We start from the raw sequence: 21,125 nt of genomic DNA on the forward strand, positions 1-21,125 counted from the left end.
CGCGCGATGCAACGGCACCACCACCGACTACAGAGACGGATGATTGGGATGAAGTCACAGAGGTGAGGTAAGGCTGGATGGATTATTAGGATAAAGTTACGAGGATCACTGTGATAGTCACATGGTTGGGATCAAAATGAATGGGTGATTAGGATAAAGTCACGGGATTGATTGGGATAAAGTCATATGGATGAGATAAAAAAGGAAGGATGACTGGACTAAAGTCACATAGATGGATGGCAATGTCAAATGACTTGATAACTACAATTATGTCATTGGAATAAAGCCACTGGGAGGATTAGAAGCCGCGTGGATAAACAATCAGGGTAAAGCCATACAGATGGGTAACAAACATAAAATCATAATATAGATAATCATGAGAAAGCTTAATGATGCTATGTCTATCTATGTCTATTACATTATGCACTTATCTACCTATGTACCTATCTATCTAAAAACATCATAAAAACATATATTCGGTCTGTTCATATCAATGTACGTCTAACTATCTATCGAGCTATCTGGGTATGGGCTTCGTGGGCGTGGGTATAGGCTTCGTGGGATGGGTATGGACTTCGTGGGCGTGGCTATGGGCGCAAATGTAGCCGCGGGTGTAGGCGTAGGCGTCGTGTGGATCGGCTCCTTAGCGACTGACATAGTAAACGGCGGCCGGCAAGGGATAAAGTCGTGGCTGCAGGCGAATCGGATTTTTCCCCGACGCATAATCACTGTTTTCTCCAACACGGCACGCTTCCCTTGGCTGGGCAGAGGCATGCTTCGCTCACAACGAGGCTCGAGTGGGCTTTGAGACAATAAAAACGCGGTCAGACTGAAAGTATCGAGCTGGGATTTTATCTGGTGACGCAATAGTGCATTCAGGTATAATCATATAAACCCTGTTGTTAAATAAACAATGTTCAAATAAAAGGTCTAGGCAAAGTTTGTCTCTCATATTTTAACATTTTAAACGAAATACATAAAGTATAATGAAAAAATAGACATTCTATGTATTTTTAATCGAATGTTAATCTCTCATTTAGTTATAGGCCTACTCATTACAGCTTCATGGATGAAAGGTCCAAAGAAAAAAATAATCGTAATTATCTTTTGTCTAGATTTCCGTTTCCATTTCCATAAAGTTTATTAAAGTTTAGCCTAATTGTATGTTTGTCCGATGAGCGAAAATTAATGCTTCTTATATATTTTTTTGTTCTCATGTGTAACACGCAAGGAGTGGCTCACAATTTTCAACATTTTCACAAGCGTACAAACCGTACATTTGTACGCTTTTCAAAAATGAGAAAATATCGATCAGTTTCTGACGAGCGCCATAAAATCCACAGACCACTAGTCTCGCTCACAATTACTGAAGCAGGTAGGCCATACATAAGGTGCTTACATGCAAATTATTACTTACATGAGTTTGTCTCAGCTTACACATAAAAACCCAACCGTCCGGGAAATCAACATTTTTTTTTTTTTACACTTTTTGAGGGGGGAAGGGGGGTCCAAAAAGTGTGTTTTGTACGCTTGTGAAAATGTTGAAAATTGCGAACCTCCCCAAAAAACTATAAGCTCGCTACTTTCACGTCCGTCCATTAGCTGGAACCCTAAGTCTAAATCGTCATCGACGCTTAAAAATTATGGAAATGGAAGGGGAAAATAATAGCAGACAATAATACGGCATGTCACTGTGGTGTTTCAATTTTCTTAAATATATTTATCATTTTAAGAAGATAAACCTTTATCAGGAATCACGGCTTTCCATAAGAGAGTGAGATAGTGAGAAAGAGACAAGAGAGAGAGAGAGGGAGGTAGAAAGAGAGTGTGTCACTGTGCACTGCGGCTGTATACTGTATACTCAATCTTCTCTCCCTATACCCCCCTCTCTATCTCCCTCTTTTTCTCTTCTTCCCTCCCTCCCTTCCTTCCGCTTTCAGTTTGGCACGAAAGTGCTTCTATTTCCTCAAATTCTTCTTAACTCTCCGGCATCGTGTTTTCCGAGTTAAAAAGTTCATCTACTACTTGGGGGAATTCCACGAACGTAACAGCTCGATTTTCCGAGTTGTTTGAGCACATTGAGAGCTGCGAAGTACAAGACAGAATACACAACGTTTTAATAATCTCGACATTATTTCTAGATTGAATAGGAGAACAAACAAAGCAAATCAAAGTAATTATTTTCTGTTAACAACATTGATAAATAATATGCAAACAAATAGATAGATATAGGCAGCAGATAGTTGTACTACATATTATTGAATGCACTTTTATTTTCTTTATTTATCTATTTACTTATTTATTAATATATCATCATCATTTTCATATAAACTGCCTTTATCCTCTGAGAATGTAAGCTGTTTAGTATAGTTACGTGAGGGCACTTACATTCGATTACGATAAACAACAGAAAAACAGGGAATGTCTATTCATTCGTTCTTGTGGATTTAATTTCAAACATCAAGATATGAATGAAAAGGTTTGCTTATATTTCTTTCGATAACTGTATATTTAAGAAAAGGCTTTATATGATTACAATTACTTTCAGACTGAGGTGCATCAAAAATATTATAGTTACCCCCAAATATATGAAGTCTACATTTTCTTTTAAGATTCTCGATTACATTCTTGGTTCTTCTTTAAGGGGCAACTATTACAAAAGCAAATTGTTCCTTAAAACATTTACATTAGGCTTATTTTCAGTTACTTCCATACGTTTACAAAGATTGATAATGTTCCATATTAGACATAAACCTCTTTCTGTAATTCCGGACTGACATTGTATGAACATGAAAGTAATTTTAATCTATTTATCTCTCTCATTTTCTTACGGTCTCTCTTTGTTCTCCTCTCTTTCTATCTTTCTTTTTCCATTTTCCTCTCCCTCTCCTCTTTCTCCTTCTCCTTCTCCCCCCCCCCCTTCACCCTTCACCCTCCACCCTCCTCCCTCTCTACCTCCTCTCCCTCTCCCTTTCCCTTTCCCTTTTCTCCTTCTCCGTCTCCTTGGGACTCCGTGCGTTGAAAAAGGACCTCAAAATTTAAACGATTAGACCCTGAAAGCAACAGGTCAAATTAACCAGTCTTTACAATGGCTTTAAACATTTTCCATCGCTTAAAAAGAAATATATATATTTCTGACCAGCAATCATTTCACATAAAATCGTGTTAATTAAGCATTAGTTGTTATTAGTTGAGTATTAGAATATATTGTATAAACTGGACTTATTTATGAACTAGGTGGCATTAACTACAGAGCAATGGGTGATTAAAAAGAACGGTGTGTGTTCTGTCTTTTTTTTTATATAGTTTTCATTATTGTTAACATTGCAATTAATATTATCATTATTGCTATCTTTATCATTATCATTATCCTCATTATTATCCTTATCATTATTATCAGTATTATCATCACATTATCCTAATCATTATCATTATCAATCATTATTACTGTCATTATTCTTCATATCATAATATTACTCTCACTGACATTATCATCATGTTTCTTTTAATTATTACCATCATCACCCTCATTTTCACTGCATTTCCCATTCCTTTCATCATTTATTTCTTTTTAATCAAGAGGTAGTAAATATAATTTTTTTCATGGTCTTGACACTAGCATTTTTGTGTTGTTTATATATACTTTACTTATATCGGTATATTTCTTCACACATGTTTTGTCACTGTTTTGTTTATTTGTTGATTTGTTTTGTGTTCATGTGTGAAGGAAAAATAATCCTTCAATTTACTTCCCTTCTTTGTTGTTACTGTTTTGTCCCAGTGTTTATTTCTTTCTTTTTTTACTGTTTATATCCCAGTCTTCTTGGTTGTTCTCCCTTCTCTCCTAGTATCCTTTAATTTCTTCTCACTCTACTTATGTCATCCCTCTCTGTTCCTCTTCCTCTTTCCTCCCCTCTAGTCTTACTTCCTTTTCTTCGACTTGTCTCCTCCCTATTCCTTTCTCTCCTCATCTTCATTTCCCTTGTCATCATTACGTTCTCTCTCTCTATGTTTCTCCGTCCTCCTCTTCCTCTCTCCTTCCTTCCTCTACCCTCCCTCCCTCTTCTTCCCATCTTTTTTTCTCCTTTCTCCTCTTTCGCATCACCTCCCTCTTTCTTACCATCCTTCTCTTCCCCATCTTTTCTCACTCTTTTTCTCCTTTTTTCCCTCGCCCTCCTCCTTCTACCTCCCTTCCTTCTGCCCTTTTTATTCTCCCTCGTTCTCTCCTTCCCTACTTTCCTCATTCCCTCGCTCTCCCTCCTTTTTGCCTCTTACCCCTCCCCTCCAATCCCCAAACCCTTCCCTTTCTAGTTCCCTCTGCTCCCCTCCCTCCTTCCCTCTCTAGTTCCCTCCCTCCCTCCCTTCATTTCCACCAGACAGACACCTCCTGTTGGCTGTCACTGCCCTTGCGCTGTCTCATAATTATCTGCTAAATAAAAGAAAAGCTTCTCGACATGCTCCTGCTGACACCACGGGATTGTGAGCGCTCTTAAGCTGTCAGCAGCATTGCGTACTGATAACAAGGATTTATTATTATTATTATTATTATTATTATTATTATTATTATTATTATTATTGTTGTTGTTGTTGCTGTTGTTTTGTTGTTGTTCTTCTTATTGTTATTGTTATTAATTATCACTATCCCTATCATTATCCTTATCATTATTATTATTGTTATTATCATTATTATCATTATCATCATTATTCATAATATCATTATAATTTTCTTAATCACACTATTTTTCTTATTGTTACTGTTGTTGTAGTTTTTGTTGCTGATGATATTCATACCATTCATAACAATAGAGGGAACATTAACTATAGTAACAATGACGACAAGTCAATCAGCAATAACAGTGACAAAAACCAACATCAACGTCATAATACACTCCTCCCTTCCAGATTCCCGTTTCCGTCTGTCCTTGTCAAGGCGTCTTATGGAAGGCAAGCAACACCCTTCCTGGCCCCCATGCCTCCTTCCCCTTCCCTCCTACAACCGCCTCTCCCTATCCCCCCTCCTTACCCCTGTCTCCCTCTTCCTCCTTCTACCTCCCCATTGCCACTGTTCCCCCTACCACCCCCTCTCCCCCTCCCCTCTACAACCCAATCTCCTCATCCCCCTACCACACCCTCTCCCCCTCCCCCTTCTCCCTCTCCGTACTCAAGACAGTCTCGAATATCGTAAAAGAGATTTCGAGCCCGGGACGAGCACCCCTTTCAGACGAACAGTCTCAGCCACAATGGAACCACTTGCGACACCCGGAGTACCACTCGAAGCCTCAGCGAGCGAAAAAATGGTTTGGGAGTGCGGTAGGCTTGGTATATGGGGATGTTTCTGTATATGGGAGGTTTCTGTATGAGATTCCAAAGATGTGGGAGGTTTATATATGAAGTCTCATATATTTGGGAAGTTTCTGTATGAGGTTTCATATGTATGGGGGTTCCTGTATGAGGTCTCATATGTGTGAAGAAGTTGTGTATAAGGTTTCATATATGTGAGAGGTTTGTGTGTGTATTTTTATGTGGCTAAGCTTCATAGGTATTTGGGATGTAGCATTTTTGGCTTTAGATGTGAGGTTTCCCATGCGAGGTTTCATATCCGAGTTTGTTATGCGAGGCTTGATAATGCGGTGCTTTACTTGCCAAACTTCTCTTATTAGGCTTCACATATCACTCTTAACAAACGAGGCTTCACATATCAAGCTTAACAACGAGGCTTCACATGTCAATCTTCATGTACGAAGCTTCACAAATCAATCTTAACAAACAAGGCTTCACATATCAGTCTTCATGTACGAAGCTTCACAAATCACTCTTATCAAACGAGGCTTCACTTATCAAGCTTCACATACGGGGCTTCAAATCCCTGCCACACCAACCAGCCCACCATTAAGACACAACCCAGTTTATGCTTCCCTCACACAACACGCCTTCCCTCCTTCCCCTCCACGTGTTCACTCTCTCTTATCTCCCCGACTCCTGCTCCTCACTCGACCATACCCTCCCCGTCCCGTTCTCCTTGCAGTGGTTCTGTTGACACAACTGAAACAATGGGTTTGTGTGCTGTCGTGTGTGAGAGAGTGAAGTTGTTGTGCATTTGTCTTCTTTTAATGAAAAACTGTCTCTATATCTGAATATCTAATATTTTTATTTATCTTGTTTCATTTATTTATATATATAATCAATTTCATTATCTATTGATCTATCCAATAATGTAGACAGTCGAATATTTCATGTATCAATTGATATATCTATATTTCTTTATTCTTATAGTTATCAACTTTTCTGCATGCCTTTGTACACAAAAAATCTATATTTACATACTTTACTTCCAGTCCGCCTCTGTGCTTGTCAAAATGGAGTTATATATGGACTACCGTGAAGCAAAAACGTGAAGATAAATAGGTAAACTGACAGACAAATATCTATCTATATACGTTCTGCCCGGAACAATTGCATAAACAATCAAACAGCAACTCCAGACACTATATTATTTGGTCAAGAGGAATATTTCTGGAAACATATACTTTTATCTTATCTACAGACCTAACAAATTTTGAACACTGAAGTTTCATCCTGATACAGTCTCTTAGTCTGAAATTTTACCTAACAAGGAGACAAGTTTTGTTCCACCCACTCTCTGCCACACTAATGTCATCTTACCTGTATTACCCTTAACATCAAATACCAGCTTTAGGCCAAAATAAAACCTTAGTTTATTATAATTATTATATATATATATATAAATATATATATATATATATAGAGAGAGAGAGAGAGAGAGAAAGAGCGAGAGAGAGAGAGAGAGAGAGAGAGAGAGAGAGAGAGAGAGAGAGAGAGAGAGAGAGAGAGAGAGAGAGAGCGACAGCGAGAGCGAGAGCAAGAGCGAGAGCGAGAGAGAGCGAGCGAGCGATATATATATAATATATATATATATATATATATATATATATATATATATATATATATATAGAGAGAGAGAGAGAGAGAGAGAGAGGCGGAAAAATACTTGTAAGAAAAAAAAATGAAAAGATTAAAACAGAAAAGAAAAAAGAACACGAGAAAATACAGAAAACGGAGGAGACAAAGAGCGAGATAAAATTATGGAAAATATAAGAAATCAATAAAAAAGAAAAGAGAAAGTACCAGCTGATAGAACATAATAGGAAAAAATATTAACAGAAAAGAAAAGGAAAACGGAAGAATAGAAGAAAAGAAATAAAAAGAGGGAATAATAATAACTCCGCAAAATAGAAGAAACAATGAAATAAAGATCAAAACTAAGAAAATAACCCCCTAATAAGAGAAGGACACAGAACAGCGAAAAATCAGAAAATTCTATTAAAAACGGAAAAGCGAAATGCGTCCTGACCTGGGCCTTCCGCATGTAGATTTCGATCTCCGAGTAGGGGTCCGACGCCGCCGCCCCGCCGCCCACGGCCGCGGCGCTGGGGGCGGTCGCTGCCATCATAGTCGAGTGGGCGTGTCAACAGGTGGGCGGGGCTACAGGTGCGTGTGGTGACGGCGGAGGTGGAAGGGCTTCCGGCGCCTCATGGCTGACAGGTGGCAGAGGCGACGAAGGCAACGGAAGGCGGCTCAGGACGACGCCATCTGTGGACGGGGAAGGAAATCAATTAGTGAGGGGGGAGGGGGGGGGGGTAAGGCTGCTCGAAATCTGAGGTTTTGAAGATGATGGAATATGTTTACGTCTGACGGTTTGTTTGTTCGTTTGTTTTCGCATTAAGATGGTAATTTCATGAAAAATGCATCCATCATTTCATCTCACACACACACACATATATAGTTACATATATAGATAGGAAGATAGATTGATAGATAAATATAGCTAGATAGTTTTCCTTTTTCTTTTCTAAATAGTTTCCACCCTCCCCCTCTTTCCTCCCCCCAAACCCATGGCTCCTTTAACAAAGCTAAACAAGTTTTTATTTCTGCGCGAGTCTTTTCCCTTATTTGGGAAAGCGACACCGAAGCAATCGCCAATTACATAATTCCTTCTGTTCGCCAATGAGACGCCCGAACACGCAGACTGGCTGGCGGGGACGAGGTGAGTCATGAGGCAAGGAGACGCCGACAATGCGCTGGAATTTCGGCCTTACTGACTTCGAGGGGGGGTGGACGTGGGGTAATTCATGTTTTATCTGGTCATCTGTTGCTTGTCTTCTGTGCTTTGTCTCTTTCGGTTGTTATCTTGTTCCCTGGTTCTTTGTTTCATTCATTTCTTTGATTCTTTCTCATTTTCCCTCTCTCTCTCTCTCTCTCTCTCTCTCTCTCTCTCTCTCTCTCTCTCTCTCTCTCTCTCTCTCTCTCTCTCTCTCTCTCTCTCTCTCTCTCTCTTTCTCTCTCTCTCTCACTCTCACTCTTTCCCTCCGTCCATCTCCATCCTTCCTTCTCTCTCCCTCTCCCTCTTTCCCATCTACCCCTTCCTTCCTTCCTTCTTCTTCTTCCTTCCACCCACCCTCCCTCCTACCCACCCTCCCCACTCCCTCTCCTCCTCCATCTGTCTCCCTCTCCTTCCACGGACCGGGTCGAGAGCGTGTTGCATGCATCTCTTTATGCAACAGACGGCTATTATACTCACAAATGAGGCAACGGGAGAGAGGAGGGAGAGACCCAGGCGAGCAACATGGACAACTGTTGCACCCACTGACCCGAGACACGAACGCAGAGGAGAGACGATAAAAGTGTGTATGAAATTCAGGAGAAGAGAGAAAGGGGATAATGTGAAAACGAGGAGGTGATAAAAAAAATAATGCGATGTATAATAAATGATGTATAATAAATGTAGGCGATAAAAGTGTGAGTGAGATTAAGGGGAAGAGAGAAAGGGGAGAAAAAGCGAGATAATGCGGTATGTAAAAAAGATAATGATAACAATAAAATGAGATAAAACAAAAGAGACAAGGGTTGGTTTGGAAAATGAAGGGGCGAAGCAAAGCAAGATAATGTAAAGGAGAGGCGATAAAAAGTGTATAACATTAAGAAGAGAGAAAGGGGTGATGTGAAAACAAAGAGGTGAGAAATAATGATACAGAAATAAGATAAAATGGGGGGATGAGGGGGTGACAAAAACGAGATAATGTAGAAGCGAGGCGATAAAAGAGTGTATAAGATAAAGAAGAGAGAAAATGGTAATCTATGAAAATGTGGAAGGGGGGGGGGGGAGGGCGAGACAATGCATAGGTAATGCGAAGATGTGTAAAAATAAATAAATTTAGGAAAATGATGGGGTGAGAAAAATCGAGATAATGTACAGGAGAGGTGCTAAAAGTGTGAATAATACTAAGAAGAGAGAGTGAGGTATTCTGTGAATGAGGAAGGAGAAAGAACGAGATAATTCGAAGGTAAGGTGATGAAAGTGTAGGAAAAGGTAGAAGAGAAATGAAATTATCCTGATATGGCAAGAGAGAAAAATGTAAATATATGAAAAAATCGAAGAAAGGAGAGAAAAATATAGTGTGAAGAAACAGACATTTTCTTTTTTATAATGTAAAAATCTGGTATTTAAAAGGGAATAGGCATAGGACAGAATTAGAACAGCATAAATACAGAATAACCGTGAGAATGATGAGATAATATAAAACTAAAATAATAATAAGAAGAAGAATAACTAGAAACATCGAGGTAATCAATAAAGAATAGGCATACGAGGAAATTAGGAATTACGAACAATGAAAAATGGGGAAATTATTCAAGAGAAGCATCTAAAACATGCATTAACATAAGCCAACCAGACTCCACAATAGAAATATCCATTTCGAAATCCGCGCGATTTAGGACACGTATAATTACCTTAATGTCATTAATAATTATGGCGCTCTAACCCACACGCCTCCCATGGGTTGCGAAGATGGTTAATGGCGGCAACAAAAAACAAAAGAAGATCGCGGGGAAGGTAACGAGATTTCTCCTTTTTGGACGAAACCGATAATCAGCTCTGTCACTCGCACGCCGATCTCACACACACACACATACATACACACATACACAGGCACATGCATATACACATACATACATACACACATGTATATACACATACATAGACACATGCATATACACATACATACATACATATACAAACACACTCATATATTCCCCCTCTCTGTCTCTTTCTATATCTCCATCTCCATCTACATCCCTATCCCTATCTCTATCTCTGCCTCTGTCTCTGCCTTTGTGTCTGTCTCTGTATCTATCTCTATCTTTATCTGTCAGTCACTTTATCTGTCTTTGCCTCTCTCTCTCTCTCTCTCTCTCTCTCTCTCTCTCTCTCTCTCTCTCTCTCTCTCTCTCTCTCTCTCTCTCTCTTTCTCTCTCTCTCTCTCTCTCTCTGATTCACGCGAGAAAAAACTGGTAAAACCTCTGTCCTATCCTTGCTCTGTCCTCGCCAAATTTGGTGATATATACATGCAATACCTTCTCGAGGCACACACACATAGAGGATAAGAATACGTCTAGAAAATAATAGATAAACAAACAAACAAATAAACAAACACAAAAAAAAACATAAGGAAATAAAAAATATATTTAAAAATGGAATAAAAAAATATAAAACGATATGAATGAAATGAAAAGAACGAGAGAAAAATGTCCCCAAGGCAACATGCCACAGCTGGTCGAGAACTGGCTTGCACATGCACATAAAAAAACGAGAAAATGAAAATTGCAATATCCAACGAACGATATTGTGCCATCTGCTGGCGAGGCGAATGGCAGTGACGAGTGACAAGTGACGAGTGACAAGTGACATGCAAAACGGCAGGATTAATCAAGGTCTTGAATCAATCAGCGAGATATGAGGGGTCCCTTGTATCTATAATGGTTGACATGGTTAAATATATATATATATATATATTTTGTTTATTTGTTCTTATTATTTCGATCGTTATCAACACAATATAACTTATGAAATGTATAGTGATATTACACTAAAAAATGACGCAGTTTATAATAAGGAAACACTATAGCATAACCAGCAAAATCATTACCACAAAAAACAAGAACTGTAATTGTTATTGAATTTATAACTGTGATAGTATAAAGCAACATCAAACAATAATAATATCAACAAAATTAAGACAGGGAACACAACAAAAAACAAACAAAAATCGCACATACATTTCTTATTCCCCCTCCCTTCCATCAGCCCCCCCCCCCCCTTCTCTTCTCCCAAGCACACTATCGGCTCCACGTGTCGGCTGTCCATCTTGAGATACAACAGGCGGGACTTGCATTGCCTCTCGCTTGTCATCCGTCTCGACTTCGCTCCGCTGGGGGGAGTGGGAGGCTCAACTTTTGCACGTGGAACGCTTGGACGGACGAGAATAGTGCAGAGATGTAGGAAATGCTTCTCAAGTGCATATTGCATTTTGTATCTATCAGCAGGATTTTGTTTCTCTATACATTTCCATGTACGCACACACACTCACACTCACATATATACACACATGCTATTTCCATTCTAAGTTCCATATATATAAATGCAACCTCACGACACAGCAGTTTAGAAGTACCCGTGTTAATGTTTACTTGGCCGTATATCTGCTGTTTCTTACCGTTCATGCGTTAAGTTGGACAGGAGGGTCGATGCACAGTGTGTGTGTGTGTTTAATACGACCCAAGCCATGTGAATATATGCTCTTACTCTTCCCCCTTGGTCTTCATTCCGTATTCGTATATATTTTCCTCTAAATATGTCGACTTGCGTATAACATGCACCTCACATCCCACATGAAACACACATCGAGTTCAGTCTGTTGTAAATATCATGTACTTTATATCATGGTCACTTGCTTTGGTAAAAACTGATATGCACAACACTTTAACCCATCCAAGTATTGTACCACACTGCATATGTACACCTTCACAAATCCAGAGTCGTGACATGTACACCAGTGTTTCTGGGACATACACACATACACATATACGTGCACAGGTTCGAGACGTTGTTACGCTGTGGTACGTACTTATAAGGTCAGACAGCTCATCCGAATATAGGAAAAGGAACCTGAAGGGGAGAGAGAGAGAGAGAGAGAGAGAGAGAGAGAGAGAGAGAGAGAGAGAGAGAGAGAGAGAGAGAGAGAGAGAGAGAGAGAGAGAGAGAGAGAGAAAGAAAGAGAAATAGTTAGAGAGACACAGCAGACAAACTGCGAGAGGGGAGAACTACTGTGTCGTTCGAGTAATCCTGGCGTGAATCCAAGCAGGAGACAAATGCTAGCTGGCAGAGGGTTCCAGGATTACTGTGGCAATATTGAACACACTTCATGCAAATACACATATACAAGATGACAAACGGGTGTTGTTCTTACAGCGAACCATAAGGTGTGAATCTTTTATCCTTTTCTTCTACGCAAGAGGAAATGCAAGACGAAGATAGGAGAAAAAAGGAGGTAAAATATATAAGAATAAGAGAGATAGATGATAGGTCAGTGGGAGATGTTTGAAACTTTTATCCTATCCATCTACGCAAAGGAAATGGAAGATGAAGGTAAAAGGAAAAAGGGAAAATATACAAGGACAGAAGAGCTACATTGGTCAGGGGAAGGAAAGGGGAGTGAAAGCAAGGGGGAAATAGAAATACAAGACGAAGATAAAGGAAGAAAAAAAGGAAACTATAAAGCTAGGAAAGGAATGAGTAAACGGAGCGAAAGAGGCAAGAAGTAGATTAAAGACGAAAGATAAAAGGAGAAAAAAAAGAAATAGGGGAAATACATACAAGGATAAAAAAAAAGTCAGTTTTAGGAAAGGGGGTGAAACGGGGAGCTCGAAGGGGTGGGAAAGGGTGTGTGGTCCTCGGTGTCGTAGTTTGCATATGAATACTGAAGCTCCTCCGAGACCGACCCCAAGAGTCAAGATTTCTTAACGCTGCCGGGAGCTTTTGGGCTGTCTGGGCTTTGGAGGTCCCTGTAAACAGATGACTGGGGAGGAGGAAGGAGGGAGAGGGAGGGGGAAGGAGGGAGGAGTGAGGGGGAGGGGAAGGTGGACTTGTGCAAAGCCTTGTCCTTTGAATGTTTTCAGGTCGGATGAAATTGGGATTCAGGATTTTTCTTTTTCTTTTCAAATGTGTGTGTACATACATACATACATTATACACACACACACACACACACACACACACACACACACACTCACACATATATATATATATATATATATACATATATATATATATATATATATATATATATATACATGTATATATATATTATATATAATATGTACATATTATATATATTATATATATTATATATATTATATATATCATATCTATATGTGTATATCTCTATATATACACATATTTATGTGTGTGTGTGTTACAGAAAGACATATATATATTCCTGTTGACAAACCTCCGCATCTTCCACGATCAGTGTTGTTGCAGTAAATACGTTGCATTTGTATGTTTGTTAGTAAGTATGAATCAAAGACTGTTATGCTACACAAAGCAAAGTTTTCGCATGAATAAATTGCGCTGCTGTTGTGTATAACAGGAGTAAGAGGAAACGAAAGATCAAAGGTAACGTAAGGGAGGAGAGTAAAGGGAGAGAGAGGGATGAAAGAGGGGAGGACGGGGCAAGAGGAGGAAGGTTGATAGAGCTTAAGGGAGTAGTAGTAGGAGGAAAGAAGGAGAAAGGGAGGAGGTCGGAAGGAGGGAGAGGATGAGGAGAAAGAAAAGAAGGAAAGGGAAAAGAGGAAACTATGATTGAAGAAAGAAAGACTTGGAGAGATAGAAAGAGAGATATACAACAGAATGAGCGACAAGACTCGGACAAAAAATCAACAATGAAAGAAGGAAGAGCAAGACAACAGTAATTGCGAAAAACACACACAAGAAGCCGGCACAATCTCTTTGCAGTCTTTTGCCGCACAGCTCTCACTAATCCACGATTTCCTATTAGCGACACGAACGCATTTAAATTCTCCGAAATATATCCCTTAATTTTCATTCATGTTATATTCAAGCGAGTTCCTCCGCCATTTTGATTCTCTTACGGGGTGCCAATGCGTGCTCTTCTCCGCTTGCAAAATTGGGTGATTAACTGCTCTGTGCAAGGATCTCGGAGCGAAAAATGCCAAGTCATAAATTAGCGTTAAGGCGCACAGGCCTCGGGTCACAGCGGCAAAAGTGTTACCATAACCCACAGCCATAACCCCGAAATATTTTCTCGTCTCTGTAAATAAACTCGCGTAGATTAAAATTCATCCGATGCGGACCTTGTTTTGGATGACAATAAATCTCTCTCGTATAAAGTTCTCAGACCGTTTAATATACCGCCTCATAGAACCAGGAGGGAGTTCATTTGCGAAGGCTGATCTCAACTTGCCTGGCCGCGCTGCTCACTAAATCCAGGTCAACAGGGAACAAACAGGTGGCCGAGACTAAGGTGCCAAAAGGGATTACAGGCTGTGCTCTCTCTCTCTCTAGCTATGGGCGGCCGAAGGAGGGAGTGTGGGCGGATGGGGCTGGAGAGGGTGGGAGTGGAGGTGGGTGCGGTCGGGTTGGGAAGAAGGGTAGGTGAGTGGGCTGGAGGGGGGGAGGGAGTGGGTAAGTAGTGGACTAAGTTTATGGTGTGCGAATATAAAGTAAGGTTTTCGTTACGATGTCGTTGCTCATGTAAAGTTTTTGTTACATTATTGCTGTTAGTTATTGTTCCTATATTAATGCCTCTAAGATAAGGTTCTCCCTATGTCTCCTAATTAATGTTTTCGCTAAGTTATCGGCTACAAAGTAAAGTTTTCGCTATGTCGCCCCCTCTAAAGTAAAGTTTTCGCACCGTTATCGTCTCATCACATTCCAGTCTGCACGGAGCTCATTCGGCATGCAAAACGTATTCCGTACTAGAACGGACACCCGTTAGCACAGGCTCTGTTTTCTCAGGTGATTATGCAAGCTGTGTGTCTACACTGGAAAGCCAACGGATCGTACTTATCATGGAAGTACTAATAACCTAATTCGAGTTGTAAACGAAATGGTGTTTCGTGATATTTATTTCTTATTAAGTAGGTACAGCTTGCAGGTCCCCAAGCAAATCCTGACAGTTTTGAAAGATAGAACATGAATAGCGATGTGATGTAGGTCACAGATAAGGAGTGACAATTTAGCGACATTTTCTACGAGCATTTTTGATCAAGTAAGAATCGACAGCGTATCTACCTCTATCATTATATCTATAGAAACGTGCACATATACACAAATATTATTGTGTGCATAATAATACTCACTCACTCACACACAGCTTTAACTTCACCGGCCAATTCTTCTCGAGGAAATCAATATCCATTAACCCCCACCCCCCAGCTATAGATCTAAAACCTAGTTCCACTTCGCCCCTAACTGCGCCCCTTAAATCTCGTTGCCTTCGCCATAATACCCATCAAGCCCATGTTTCTCCCCGGCTGCGTCGCCTTCAGCTTCGCCTCTCTGCCCTACTCATCACCCGCTTAAAGGGAGGCCGTCGGACTTCACACTTCAAAAAAGGGTTGGTTCCCCATTCGGGTTCCTCTTTCGGTAAGCCTGGCCCTGCTAAACGAGTCTATTCACCCACTAGTTGATAATACACGGCCAGTAAATCTAAACAGCGGGGGACACCTTTGACTATACATGAGTCTGCCATCAAAGCAGCACTATAGAAAATGGGTATTGATGGCTAGCCAATAGTGTTTTTTGTACGGTGTTCGCGCGTTTAAATTTATACATGTGTCTATTCTACCAAACTTTTTTCGGTCTTATTAATTCATTTATCTATTTTTGGTTCAGGTATTTTTAATCGTTTTTGTTCTAATTGATTTCACTTCATTGCACGTAGTGGTAATCAATATGGAAGTTTTCGATCAAATGTTCGCTATTTAACTGGTCTTTCCAGCGTATGGGATGATGCCTTGCAACATGATAACTTCAATGCAAAGTCTTTTGTCTTCGTGGCAGCTCTGTTGTTTAACTTAGCCAGAACCGCCCAGTCATTCAGCCTCAGCAGTTGAGTTAATGGCTGAGAACTGCTGCGGTTTTAGTGATAAATTCAGTTTAAAATGTGAATTTAAAGGTGAGGAAAAGGAAGGAGAAGGAGATAAAGGGAAAAGGAAGGAGGAGGAGGAGAAGGAAAAGAAAAAAAAGTAGAATAAGGACGAGGAGAAGAAGAAGAAGGGGGAAGAGAGGAAGGAGGAGGAGGAGGAGAAGAAGAAGAAACAAAAGAAGAAGGAGGAGAAGAAGAAGAAACAAAAGAAGAAGAAGGAGGAGGAGGAAAAGAAAGAGAAACAAAAGAAGAAGGAGGAGAAGCAAGAGAAGAAAATAATTAACTGAATTCGAAAACACTGCTCACTGAATCTCTCTCCTAAACATGACGCTCACAAAGTACTGGACATATATCAGAACGAAGGACGAAATAAAACTAAAGGACTAAGTGAAGAAGAAGAAGAAAAAGGAAATGAGACATTCAAAGACTGCATTACAAAATCTTCATTATGCAAACGGCAGTCAAGTTAATTAGTCTAATCTATAGAACACCGGTTAAGCTCTCGAAATGGCATTCCTTTACGGTTTCGAAGAGGAGGACCTTAATCAGCCTAAAGGAATAACCACGAGTCTGAATCCGGTCGCTTAATCCGCATGCCCAGCCTCCCTTACGCGAACGCTGTCCGTCCTGATAAACAACGATATGATAATCCGGTGTCCGTTTTTGTAACGCCTCCAGACGGGGTTAATTGTTGTTATTTTTGACATGGCGTGGGTTATGCATGTGTGTCTTTTTATGTATGTGCGTGCAGTGTGGTTGTATGTTGAGGAAGGATGAGGGTGAGAGAGAAAGATAAAGAGGAAGAGAGATAATGAGTGCGACAGACAGGCAGGCAGAGAAAGAGAGAGACAGAGAGAGATACTGCTACAGATACATAGATACCCAGACAGACAGAGAGAGTAGAAACCCAATCCACAACACACTATAAGGTCCTTATCACCGCATTCAACCTCATAACCAAATGAGTTTCTTGCTGTGTGGTACTGCAGAGTTTCATAAAGATAAGCCATCTCCTTCACTACCAACTTCTTCGTTATCGGCTCGTTTCTTCCAGGCCATTTCCTCAGAGTGCGATGCGCGGGGAAACCAATTTAGACCTTCATTATCTATCACAAGAAACACGACTACCTATTCATTCCACGTCACTTAAATCAAGCTGCTCTCATCTTTTCCGCCGCCGTATCAGGTGAGCTATCAAGTGCACCTTTTCTCTCTCTGCCTCTCTCTCTCTTTCTGTCTCTGTCTGTCTCTGCCTCTCTCTCTTTCTATCTCTGCATCTCTATCTTTCTCTCTCTGCCTCTCTCTCTCTTTCTGTCTCTGCCTCTCTCTCTTTCTATCTCTGCATCTCTATCTTTCTCTCTCTGCCTCTCTCTCTCTTTCTGTCTCTGCCTCTCTCTCTTTCTATCTCTGCATCTCTCTCTTTCTGTCTCTGCCTCTCTCTCTCTTTCTGTCTCTGCCTCTCTCTCTCTTTCTGTCTCTGCCTCTCTCTCTTTCTGTCTCTGCTTCTCTCTCTCTTTCTGTCTCTGCCTCTCTCTCTTTCTGTCTCTGCCTCTCTCTCTTTCTGTCTCTGCCTCTCTTTCTTTCTGTCTCTGTCTCTCTCTCTTTCTGTCTCTGCTTCTCTCTCTTCTGTCTCGATCTGCCTCTCTCTCTTTTCCCATTCTGCCTCTTTCTTTCTTTCTTTGCCTCTCTCTCTTTCTGTTTCTTCCTCTCTCTTTCTCTGGCTGTGACCCTCTTTTTCTGTCCCTGTTTTCTCTCTCTCTTTGTCTGCCCCCCCCCCCTCTCTCTCTCTCTCTCTCTCTCTCTCTCTCTCTCTCTCTCTCTCTCTCTCTCTCTCTCTCTCTCTCTCTCTCTCTCTCTCTCTCTCCATCCCTCCCCGCCTCTCTCTCTCTCTCAACCACCAGTTTTCTCTCTAATCCTTTAGTCTTGTATGTTTTTTTTTTTTTTTTTTTTATCTTCTTTATTCTTTTCTTTTTTACCTTCCACTGCCCATAATTATGATTCCACACGCCAATTATTCTCTGTCTATTTTCCCTTTCCTTGTTCTTATCTTTCATCTTCACTTATTTCAATCCTCTTATCTCTCTAATGGTGAAGTTTCTCTCTAATTTTTTTCCCTATTTTTTTTCTCCTTTCTTCTTGGGGAGATACGTTCATTTAAATTCATTACACATATAAAGTACCGTGCCAACCACTATGCATTATTCATGGCTTAATTTATTTAATTGAAGAAAGAAAGAAATGAAAACGACCAATAGAGACAAAACCTAAAAACAAAATTAAGTTACATACGTACATTCACGTTTATATGTGTGTATGTGTATATATATGTGTGTGTGTGTGTGTATGTGTGTGTGTGTGTGTGTGTGTGTGTGTGTGTGTGTGTGTGTGTGTGTGTGTGTGTGTGTGTGTGTGTGTGTGTGCGTGCTTGTGTTGTTCCACAGATACACACGGATCATCACAATTATCCCCGTCATTACCAACTCTTAATCAATCATCTCAACATGACTGATCTCCGACCAATAAATCATGATTTGACTAATAATAATAATCTCGAGTAGAAATAATTCATTTAAACTTATGAATTCCTTTTCACGCGGCTTATTTAATTACAATGAAATCATATATTATTACTATTAATAAAGGAGGCAGGAAAAAATATGTTTGGTATACATAACTGATGTTCTAACCGTCTTACACGGCCTACCTAGTCATAATCTTATTTACATGGACAGCCACTAGGCCTACCGACGTTGGCTCGACCCCGATACTGGGAACAAGGGCCCTAAGCACCTCAGGGAAAACGTTTTTTATCGGGGTTTCATTGGGGATTGGAGTTGGGGAGGGGGAGGGGGGGAGTAAGAGTCCTCTCTTAGTTACGGTGAGGAGATTTCAGGGGAGTAGTGGGGGGGGGGGGGAGGTCAGGGTTAGTTCCTTCTTCTAGTGTATGTATCTGCCTATCTATCTATCTATTGGCCCATCTACCTACCCGCTTCACAGTCTATCTATCAGTCTATCTATCTATACATTTATCATATATATATGTATATATCTACACATATGTCTATCATACATCTATATATACATATATGTATATATTCATATATATATCTATATATACATATATGTATATATATATCTATGTATATATACATATATATCTATATATACATATATATTATATAAGATAGATATTGATATATATATATGTTATATATATGTATGTGTGTATATATATGTATGTATATATGTATGTATATATGTATATATATGTATATATATATATTGTGTGTGTGTATGTGTGATTTATATATATATATATATATATATATATATACATGTATGTATAAATATATACATACATACATATACATATCTATATATATACATATATATTCTACACGTATATCTATCTAGCTATCAGTCCCTCTGTTTGCCCATTAATCTATTTATCAAAATTGAATTTTTTAACTTTGATTCAGGATCAACATATGAAAATCCACATGGACAAAGTATGATAAACAGCAATTTACAATTATTACATATATATATTTAGGAAAAGTAACTATTTTTATCGAATCTGGTTGAACAGCGGACTTGTTAATCACTAATTTCTAGAGATTGATTAATAATGCAATAAAATAATAGAAAAGTAACTGGAATGATAAAAAGTCCAAACAACAACATTAAGAAATAAACAAATGCAAAAAGAAGTTTAATTATAACAAGCCAATAAAAAAAAGTACAGACGGGAATAATTAATTTCATATTTTCCCACTGAAACTACACATACACTCCTAAATCCATTTTCTGTGAACATTTCTCTCCCCCGTTTTCTTTCTTCGCCCCAAATAGTGATCCCGGAATAACAGACTGATGTTACGATATCACAGATAATATACATTTTATGACAACTTGTAATTCATGATCAATCAGGCGAAACGTTTATTCTCCTTCAATCAGTATTTTTTTTACTCTCTCTCTCTCTCTCTCTCTCTCTCTCTCTCTCTCTCTCTCTCTCTCTCTCTCTCTCTCTCTCTCTCTCTCTCTCTCTCTCTCTCTCTCTCTCTCTCTCTCTCCTTTAAATTTCTATTTTTTTTCTCCAACCTAGCAATCAGGATACTGAATTTTAATTACCAGTCAAAAAAATCACGCGATTAATGTATGTTTTAGAACAGCAAATGACAAAAGAAAATTAGAGAAAGAAACATATACTGCGAAATAACATGATACTTTCCCAAAATGTAGTGATTGGGCTGTTACTTTATTGCAATTTTCATTATCAATATTCTTTGTATGACCTGTATTGGCAATATCTGTGATGGTAATAGTGCCAATCCTAGCAGTAGTTAATAACAGGATTACAATCGAAGTTATAACAATTCTCATTATATACATTATTTCTCCTGTACATCTTCGCGTTTTGATCTCCAAGAATATCTTGATCTTTTCCCATATAGATCCCATGCGCCCAGGTGAAAAATAGGTACAAGTAGAAATATAAGAATAAAGGGCCCTTGCTGAACACGAAGGAGGAAGAATGAGAATGAGATTGAGAAGGGGAAGGAGAAGAAAAGGATGAGAAGAAAGAGAAGAAAGAAACGAAAAAAGAGAGAAAAGTAGAAGAAAAAGAAAGAAGAGACGAAAGAGAATGAGAAGAAGAAAAAGAAAAAGAGCAAGGGAAAACTATATGGTTCTCAGCGTCCATGCAAGGTACGAGGGTCTCCCCTGGTTTGCATAATGAAACCCAAATACACGGCCTCTCGTCCCTTCCCTCGGGCGCCTAAGCGGAGGTCCGAGGCTCAAGCGGTCGTTAACGGTCCCCGGGTTGTAAAACGACTGGAAGGTGTTAACTGTGTACGAGGTTGTTGGGGTGGTTGTGGTTGTTAGTCTCTTTCGTCGTTTTTTCTGGCTTTCTTTTGTCTGTTTGTGGCTGGGGATTGTAGTTGGTGAAATCTGTTTTGCATATTGCTTTTCTTTTGTCTTTCATATATTTTTTTAACAATGCGCTTGTATTTCTCCTCTCTCTCTCTCTCTCACACACACACATATATATGTCTGTATGTGTGTATATATGTATGTGTGCGAGTGTGTAATATA

The 21,125-nt window shown here is 39.5% G+C and overlaps 1 long non-coding RNA gene across 1 annotated transcript in view; it reads right to left on the bottom strand.

The window, feature by feature from the left end:
• Positions 1-7,371: 7,371 nt before the first annotated feature.
• Positions 7,372-21,125, bottom strand: part of LOC125045736 — a 153,938-nt gene continuing 140,184 nt past the window's right edge. Inside the window, exon 3 of the long non-coding RNA XR_007116579.1 lies at positions 7,372-7,611. This is a non-coding gene — a long non-coding RNA (uncharacterized LOC125045736). The remainder of the gene's footprint in view (positions 7,612-21,125) is intronic.

Source organism: Penaeus chinensis, chromosome 37, assembly GCF_019202785.1.
Source record: "Penaeus chinensis breed Huanghai No. 1 chromosome 37, ASM1920278v2, whole genome shotgun sequence".
In the NCBI taxonomy this organism is placed as follows: Eukaryota; Metazoa; Arthropoda; class Malacostraca; order Decapoda; family Penaeidae; genus Penaeus; species Penaeus chinensis.